Genomic DNA, 9,596 nt, shown 5'->3' with positions numbered 1-9,596 from the left:
TTCAGTCACGTGTCAATCTAGCTTATTGAAGGTGTTTCTCTTTTCATTTCAGAAGCGCAATGTCATTCTCCAGGGACTGTTCCCTCCTGGATAACATGTCCAAAGTATGTGCAATGATGGCTCTTCAGCCTCACTTCCAAGGCGCACTTTGCCGGTACTTCCTCCAGGACAGGTTTACTCCTTCTTCTGTCAGTCCAGGGACATTCATTGTTCTTTACCAACATCATAATTATCTAAAGACATCAATTCTTTTTTTTTTATTAAAAGAGACATTTTATTTCCCTCCCAAATGAAGTAAACAGGAAAATCTCAGTTTATTGTGTCTGGGTAAAGTAAGATGAAACTTAGAACTGGATCACTTGACCCTTTCACTTTTTATCTCCTCCCAGTTCAAAGTGCTTACATCTTTTTTTTAATTGTTATTAAATTTTATTAGTATTAATGAACATTTACAAAGATTTTGGGTTTTCATTCCTTCATTGCTGTACCATTCTCTCTACCCTCTTCCCCAGTTTGTTCTTCTTCCCCCGCCCTCCGAATGTCTGTTTTAATTGTCCAATTGCCACAGTGCTTGTCAAAGCCAGTTCTGTTTAATCTCCTTTGTCAGTGTGTCCTTTGTCATTCCCTATCACTCCTCCCTGAGAGAGACTTCACCCTGAGTCATAAGGAAAAGGGGATGGCGTATTCTCTTAGCTACTTCCTGCTGAAAAGGGACGCTGTGGGTTTCAGGGTGAAGATCTCTCACTACTCTAAAGGGCCCCTTTGGCAGTAGGAAACACATAGACTATTATGGAGATTTATTTTGGAATTTAGATGCACTGTTATTAATTGTGCTTAGCCGTGCATGTTCATATCCCTGAAGATGTATCATGGGGGTGTTGCAGCCTAGAAGACACAAATTTGACTAACAAGTTATAAGTACATGAGTCAAAAATTATGGAAAAGTAAAAGAAAAGATTCTTTCATTGTTTTACAAACCCTCCCCCAGGTCCCCTCCACCATGTAGCCCTCGCTCTAGACTCCTGTGATGACAGAAATACCTAGTCACATATCTCTTTTAAACAGTTTTCTCCCTCCTCTGTTTCAGTGAAAGTGCTTACATCTTTTGATAGCCAACATTCTTTTAGATCTGCAGTTTGGCTCAACACACTCGAGTCTTAACACAATCTTCTTTGTAGTTTTAGCCTTTTTACGAAAAATTGGCTTGGTCTGCCCACCATAGCCACTCTGCTTCCTGTCATAATGCCGCTTTCCCTGGGCATACAGAGAGTCTTTGCCCTTCTTGTACTGTGTCACTTTGTGGGGCTGGTGCTTGCCACACTTTTTGCAAAAAGTCTGGCGAGTTTTGGGAACGTTGACCATGTTTGCAGGAGCCCTATCCGCTCGAAAAGGAGGGAAAAAGCAAGACATCAATTCTTCTTTGCACTTTCCTTCGTCACTGTTCTGTCTTCACATGCCTCTGAAGTAAAAGAAAACACCATGGCTTGGGTCAGGGGTACCTTAGTCCTCAAGATGATATCTTGGTTCTTTAACCCTTTAGAGAGGTTTTTTGCAGCAGATTCACCCAGCAAAATAGCTCCCTTGATTTCTTGCCTGCTGCTTTCATGGGTAAAATAAAAGATCGTAAAGTCTATGATATTAAAATTTCAAGGTACTTAACAGTGGTCTGTAATAGCAAACAGGCCCGACTTTGCAATATACATAAAAACATTATTAATATTATTATTGCATTCTTATGTTAAAGATGTTTTAGTGTATCTAGAAGTGTTTCTTCAATATCTTATGCATAGATGTTGTATATTATATATGAGGGAAGACATTTGACTGATGACATACATATGAATTGAGTGATTCTAACTTATATAGAAATTCAACTTGAATGACACATTCTGGAGTGGGACTCATCCATAATCCAGAGTACGTCTGTCTGTGCACCTGTCCCTCTGTAGTTCAGACTAGACAAGGACCATGCCCGTTTTTTCCCCAGTGTCCCAGTGCCCGGCGCACAGAGTCAGGGCTTTGTAAGGGCTGACTTGTCAGTTCTCCTGAGCCGGGCTGAGTCCCTGTCTCCACACCTGCACTCCACCTGGGAGAGTCTGGGGTAGGCCCCCACAGCCCCACACCTGTTCTCCAAGGCTGACCCGGCAAGCTGCTGGGTGCCAGCGTTCAGCATCAATAAATTACTGGCGAGTTCAGGTGACGGGACAGATCCAGTGTCAGCTCCTGCTGTGTCCTGCAGGAAGGCTCAGGCCCAAGGGCTCCCCCTCCACCCACCTCCTTTACTAAGGGCCCCAACATAATGAAATAGTTGCTCTCTCAGGGCACCTATTATGCACCAGGCTTCATCTGGCACTGTGTGTCCCCTTTGGTGTCTTACAGTCGTTCTGCCAGGTGGAGTAAATAGCCCTATTTTACAGATTAAAAAATAGAGGCTCTGTGAGGGGAAGTAACTTGGAGTAGACAAAATTAATATGAAGAAAGGAGGACCCTTTCCTCCAAACAGCATAAATCTTCCTGGGTCTCATTGCCATTAATAGTTAAAACATACACCTATTTTATTCTATAGGTATGTACTGAGCATCTACTATGTGCCAGGTTGTATTCTGAGAACTGGGAATACAGCAAGGCAGTGAATAAAGCAGACTTCCTGCCCAGTTTTCAGTGAGTGAAAGAAACAGTAAACAAGGCAATGTTGCTGTTGTGTGCTGTCGTGTTGGAACTGACCCATAGATGACCCTCCAGTGGGTTTTCAGAGGCAGTTAATCACATGGGAGGAAACTGGCCATCCTTCTCCCAAGGAGCAGCTGGTGGATTTGAATCACATGCCTTTAGGATTGCAACGCAGTTTGTTACCGTTAGGTCACCGGAGCTCCCTAAACAAGGCCATAAATAAACCTAAACAATAAGGGACGTGATGCTGAGCCTGCAAAGCTGAATGAAGACAGGCCAGGGGATGGAGTCCTTGGAGGGTGTTTTAATAAGGGTCATCCAGGAAGGTGCCTTTGAGAAGGTGGCATTTGAATGATGCCCTCAGCATTCTACCTTCTCTCTGTGCCTTCAGGAGCACTAGTGGTGTAGTTTGTATGGAGCTGTGATGCTAAGGCAAAGGCCAAGCCCTTCTGGTAGTTCAATCTAACAGTGTCACTGAGAGAAAGAGATGGACACTCTTCTCCATGCAATTTACAGCCTTGCAGACCCATTGGAGGGTCTGCTATGAGTTCATCTTCATGTTAACTCCATGACAATGAGTTTGCATATTTTGTTGTTGTTGTTGTTGTTTTAGTTTTGGAGGGGTGAAGGGGAAGATGCTGAACCCCAGGGGGGTAGATCCCTGTTCTTAAGCTTTGCACGGTGGGAGAGATCTTTTTCTGCTTGGGTGTGGTTCTGTGGCCATACCAGCCATGAGACATGGAGACACAATTTCTTCTGTGCCTTCTTTTTGCCCTGAGCACCTCCCTCTAATTGGTCAAAGAATCATTGGGATAGAGCTTCTTGTCTGAGCTCATCTGAGCCCCCTTCCATGTATTTTCATTGAACCTTTTTTCTTTCTAACTTTTTTTAAATTATTTGTGTGTGTGTGCCACCAAATCAGATTTGACTGGTACAGGAGGAGACTGTTCCTCCTTCTCCAGCAAAGAATCTGGTGGACTTGAACCGCACACCTCTGGGATTGCAGTGCAGCTTCTTGCCACTAGGCCACCAGAGCTCGCCTCTTTCTAATTCTTAACCCATTTGCCACGACTGTCTAAAAATCAGCTGGCCCCCAGGTTTCCTGAGGACCAGGGCCATTTTATTGATGGCTGTATCTCCAGATGAATGTCTGAATAAATGGTAGGTAGACATAGCGATAATCTCAACTCACAACTCGTTGCTGTCGAGTTAAAACTGATCCATAGCTGATCCTGTAGCAGGTTTTCAGAGACTGTAAATCATGCAGGAGAAGATTGTCTATTTCCTAAGGAACAGGTAGGTGGATTTGAACCACCTTCCTTTGGAAGCTCTGGTGGCCCTAATGGAAAGAAGCTGCACTGCAATCCCAAAGGTACCTGGTTCAAATCCATCAGCTGCTTTGTGGGAAAAGATGGGCAGTCTCCTCTCACGTGATTTACTGATGCTGAAAACCTGCTGCAAGGTCATTAATGGGTCGGTTCTGACTCAATGACACATGATAACTTCCACCTTTGGGCAGACAGTGCAACTCCTTACCCGCTAAGCCACCGTAGTTCCCCAGTGATAAAAGAAGCTAACATTTATTGAGTACTTATAGCTGTCCTGCCAGTTAGGTACACTCATTATCCTCATTTTGCAGGAATGGCTTGGAAGACTGAAGCTTAGGGAGGGGAGAAAACTGTGTAAAAGAGATATGTGACTAGGTATTTCTGTCATCACAGGAGTCTAGAGCGAGGGCTACATGGTGGAGGGGACCTGGGGGAGGGTTTGTAAAACAATGAAAGAATCTTTTCTTTTACTTTTCCATAATTTTTGACTCATGTACTTATAACTTGTTAGTCAAATTTGTGTCTTCTAGGTTGCAACCCCCCCATGATACATCTTCAGGGATATGAACATGTACGGCTAAGCACAATTAATAACAGTGCATCTAAATTCCAAAATCAATCTCCGTAATAGTCTATGTGTTTCCTACTGCCAAAGGGGCCCTTTAGAGTAGTGAGAGATCTTCACCCTGAAACCCACAGCGTCCCTTTTCAGCAGGAAGTAGCTAAGAGAATACGCCATCCCCTTTTCCTTATGACTCAGGGTGAAGTCTCTCTCAGGGAGGAGTGATAGGGAATGGCAAAGGACACACTGACAAAGGAGATTAATCAGAACTGACTTTGACAAGCACTGTGGCAATTGGACAATTAAAACAGACATTCGGATGGTGGGGAATAAGAACAAACTGGGGAGGAGGATAGAGAAAATGGTGCAATAATGAAGGAATAAAAACCCAAAATCCCTGTAAATGTTCATTAAAACTAATAAAATTTAATAAAATTAAAAAAATTTTAAAAAAAGAAAAAAAAAAAGAAACCCATGTGAGGTCATCCATGTGGCAGCACCTGTTAGGAGGAGCATCACTAATATTGATGGACTGATGACGGGAGAGGCCAAGGAACGAAGAGGAAAATACTGTAGCTTGCATGAAGCTTGCACTGTGAGGGCCAGCCCACTTGGCCATTCATTCATTGGTTACTTGTTTCTTCATTTAATAATCTAAGCCCCTGTACTGTGTGTGCCTATAACATTATGGGATCACATGCGACAAGGATATTGGGAATAACCAGTGCAAGGCTCTGATCAATCAAAGGGGTCAGGAAGACTTCTTGGGTGGGGTGGCTGCAGGTGGCAAAACTGGACAGATTAAACGGGACATGCTTTGAGATGTGGGATGGCAAGTGGCTGTGCAAGCCACTTATGGACAGGCACCCACACCTGGCAGTCAAGTTCACTGCTCTCTAAGACTCCTGGCCTCCCTGTTCCTCTTCAGTAGACAGGTCTCCATAGAACTTACAGAGGGCAAGAAGGTGCCTTTAAATCACAGACATTTCCATTTTGGAGGGTCCAGAAGTCAGAATTTATTTAAATGACAATCTGTGCCGAACCAGGCAAAAGCCAACGGTCTTACTCTACCCTCTGATTCTGAGCCTCTTTTCTTCTATGGGACTCAATTTCCCCATCTTTAAAAGGTAGAATCTTCTGTGTGCTCTCTGAGGACCCTCTGGTGAATACCCATCAAGTGTTTGAATCAGATGTGTGCCTTTGAGGTGTTCACCCTTCAGATGTGCTTGGGATGGATGTGTGTCCCAAAATCCCTTGAACATCTGGATCAAGGGTAGAAAAAAAAAATCCAGGAATTCGATGCCGCTGGTTAAGGGGCAGCCTGCATGGTCCTTTGGCAGGTGTCTGGAATGGGAAGAAAGAAGCATTTGACTCCTGGGACCGTGATTCCTCACTGTTCTGCCAGCTAGGCATTGTGGGAAATTCACTCCCTACTCATCATTTGCTGGGACAGAATCTGTCCTCGAGTATGTCACTGGAATAAAGTGGCCAATGGTCCGGGGAACTGTTACCTCAAAAGTGGGAAAAGGCTGGCCGTAGAAGCCCTTCTCTGTGCCCATCAAGGCAAGAGGCTGAGATGTGTAGAGTATGGAGTGAACTGATTTATGGGAGAAAATCAGGTGTCCGGTCCCTAAAACTTTTGACCACAAATCCATGGACCAATGTCTTTGCCCTTGGTTCTTCCCTTCCCACTGTTCCCCAGTTCTTCCGATTAAGCAGCCAACTCACTGATGGTTCCTTATTGCATCTAGAATGTAACCCTAAGTTTTCCCAAGTCTCTTGCCTGTCAGCCATTTTTCACTCTCATCTCACTGACCTCCTCTTAGCTTTGGGAAAATGCCCATCTCCCTCCTCAGAGCCTTTGTCTTTGCTCTTCCCTCTGTCTGGAATGCTCCCCCTCCAGATCTTAGCACAACTGGCTCTTACGTATTTGGTATGTAAGTCTCCTCATATGCCACCCAGAGGGGTCTTCCCTGAGCCCCCTGAGAAGGGCAGACGCTCTTGTCCATTACTCACTATCAGCTTCCCATTTCCATCATGCTGCTTTTCCCAAACTGTCATAGGTAAGGCGATTTACTACCTGTCTGTGAGCTCATGGAAAATAGTGAACTTGGGGATTCCAAGTTCCCCCAAACCCAGAGCTACTCCAGATACTACACTGGGGATATTACATATCCCAAACCCAGTGAGTGCTCCAGAAATGTTTGTTCAATGAATGGAACATGGACAGTATCCCCAGCTCCTTGGAAAGAGAAAAATGATGTTTATTGGCACTTACTATTTGCTAGACACTTTCATAGGTGTTATTTTGGTGAACTTTGACATCTGGGACATCTTGCCCATTATGCAGATGAGAAGGTTGTATCTCCATGACCTTCACATTCAGCAACGGGTGGTCTGATGGGTCATTTTGTTAGAGCAGCTAAATGGGACTTGTGGGCATGAAGAGTGTCATGGGAGACAGGAGTGAGGATTCAACCCCAGGTCTGTCTGATGCTATCTGTGACCCCTGTTCTCTTCACTGTGATATGGCAATGTCAGGACTCAGGCAGGCTTGGTTTTGGGTCCTGAAAGGCAGACCAACATCTGATCGGATAGGGATGTATCTGACTTAGTGGCTGTTGAGGTGAGCCCTGGAAAGGAGGAGAGAGCCAGGCTCAAGTGGGAGGAGGCTGACACTTTGCTGAAAGTGATCATTAGCATCTCTGCTCTCCTGTCAGCTTGAGGTCAGCACGTGGGAAAAGCCAGGGCACAGGCTTCCAATCTGTGCTTCTATCCCTGCACCCCCAGAGCCGGGGGGCCTTCCTTCTCTGGCTTCAGTGGTCACCTCTGAAAAACAGGCCTGCTGGCGTGAAAACAAAAAGAGCCCTAGGAAGATAAAGAAGAGGAAAACTGACTGTGGAGTTGTTGCTGTATATAAAGTAACATGGGAACACCAAATTATCTAAAAATAAATCCCCTATGTGAAAGGCAGAGGGAGGTTAGGGCTTGGAAGACCTCTGTTTGGTTCATTCAGCATTTATTAGCACCTACTGTGTGCCAGGTGCTGTGCGAGGGCCTGGGCTTACCGGCATGAGTCAGCCATGGGCCCTGAGCAGCTGGCGAGTCTCATCTGGTGGAGATGGGGGAGCTGGTGAGCAGCACATACAGTGTGGGGATCCCTCCCAGCACGGTGACAGGGGGACTTTTCTGGTGTGATGTGGTAGACGGAACCTGGCAGGTCTGAGCTGAAACCTAGCATTGACCTTCAGCAGATTGAGTCACCTCTCCAAGCCCCAGGTCTTCATTTGTAAAATGGGACAGTCCTCTGCCTCTCTCAGCCTCGCCAGGATATGGCACACAACCAGGGACTGAGCCTAGGAGAACCCAGGCAAACACGGGGCTCACCTGTGCTTCCCTAATAACCTATTCACTTCCAGATGAGGATGGAAGAACAAGTCAGCCTGTGCTTGCTTTCTGTGCTCCTGGGGCACTCCATCCCTGTCAGGGACTGTCAATTTGAAAAGAGGCTTTGATTCTGTCAGAAGGTGCTGAGGGGGTTGAGAGAGAGAGAGAAGCCAGCCATACCTACAAGCAGAATCTTTGATGTGGTGCCTGGGGGGTGGGAGGTGGGGGTGGAAAGTGAGATGGTTTACTACTAACTAAGCACACACAAACCTGAGTTTTTGTGAATTGGGTAATTTGAAGCTGCACACAGTAGGTATTAGGGTGGAGGTAGCCTACATTTCCTAAGTAGTTCTGTACTGGCCAAAATTCTACCCTTAGGCCTGTCTGGAGACTTCTGTGGGAGTGTCTGGGGATATGAGGTGGGTGTTTCCAGGTGAAAGGGGTAGGAAAGGTAGGCAGCTTGGAGTCTTGGTAATTCCTCATGGCCCTTAAGAAAGGAGAGCTGAAATCCTGGAGAACTGGCCTCAGCCTTTATTTATGTTGGTAATTTCATTAAAGGGGAGGGGGTTTGCTTTGCCCAAGGTCAGTGAGTCTTGTCGCTGTCCAGAGAGCTGGGGGATGGTGGGGCCACCTGAGTTTATTCAGCAAGAAATTCTAGGCCAAGGAGCACCCAGGAAGCCACAGTGCCTCCGGATGAATTTGTGGGTGTGTTGAAGGTCATCTGCAGTCTTGGTGGGTTAACCTGAAGGAGGCCACAGGCCAAGGTGACCACTTCCTGGGACCTGGAAACTGCCTTCGGCTGTGGGGCCCTCCCGTGGCAAAGGGGTAGGTCGTGGCAAAGGGGTAGGTCGGTCAAATTTGAAGGAATTTGAGAAGAGATCTGAGGGGAGGAAGTTTAGGGGGCTCAGAGGGCGCTGGCTTGGGGTTCCCAGGGCAACACTTCTCTTCTGCCTCCCCCTGGGGCTCTCCGGAACCCTGCGGGGCGCAGAAGAGGTCAGGCTAGTTGTCTTGACCAGGGACAGCGAGGGAGGAGGCCTGTTCTGCACCGCCCCTGCCCGGCTAAGTCAGGCAGGGCGGCCGAGGAAGCAGGGGCGCCTGTGGCCCAGCCCAGGTCCGCACCCTGCTCCTCGCGGGACGGCTGCGGTCCCGGCGGAGCACGGCCTGCGAGGCACGGGCCAAGGGAACTCGGTCCCAGGGCTGGGCAGTGCGCGCCTGCAGCTCTAGCCTCTCGGCGGCTGCGGGCGCCACGGCCTCCGCGCCCCCAGGGGCCGGGACAGGGCGGAGGCTGAGCCCGGCGGGCGGGCGCGAAAGGGAGGGGGGGCGGCGGCTAAGGCTGCGCCGCTCTAACAGGTGGGATCCCGCGGCGTGGAGGAGGCGGGCGCGGGAGGAGGAGGAGGAGGAAGAGCCGCGGCAGCGGGAGCCCGAGCAGGAGCAGGACGAGCCGCGCGAGCTGACAGCCACCGCCGCCGCCCGCGCCCAGGCTCGGTCTCGCTCCCCTTGCCCGGGGCTGCTCTCTGCCTCTCGCCTCCCCCGGCCGCCCGTGGGGCGGCCCGCCCCCTCTGCACCTCCGGGCCCGGAGCTGCCTCCATCGCTCCAGCATCCCGGCCGGGGGGAGGAGGAGGCGGAGCAGGAGGCGAGCCGGAGCCGCC

General features: G+C 48.3%; 1 pseudogene; it reads right to left on the bottom strand.

Annotated features, from left to right (window-relative positions):
* Window positions 1-344: 344 nt before the first annotated feature.
* LOC102855411 lies at window positions 345-1,383 on the bottom strand (annotated as a pseudogene).
* Between the last annotated feature and the right edge of the window lie 8,213 nt (window positions 1,384-9,596).

This window comes from Elephantulus edwardii, unplaced genomic scaffold (assembly GCF_000299155.1).
Source record: "Elephantulus edwardii isolate Elephantulus edwardi_28Jun2011 unplaced genomic scaffold, EleEdw1.0 scaffold00015, whole genome shotgun sequence".
NCBI classification, from domain to species: Eukaryota; Metazoa; Chordata; class Mammalia; order Macroscelidea; family Macroscelididae; genus Elephantulus; species Elephantulus edwardii.
This window is presented reverse-complemented; position numbering and strand designations above follow the sequence as displayed.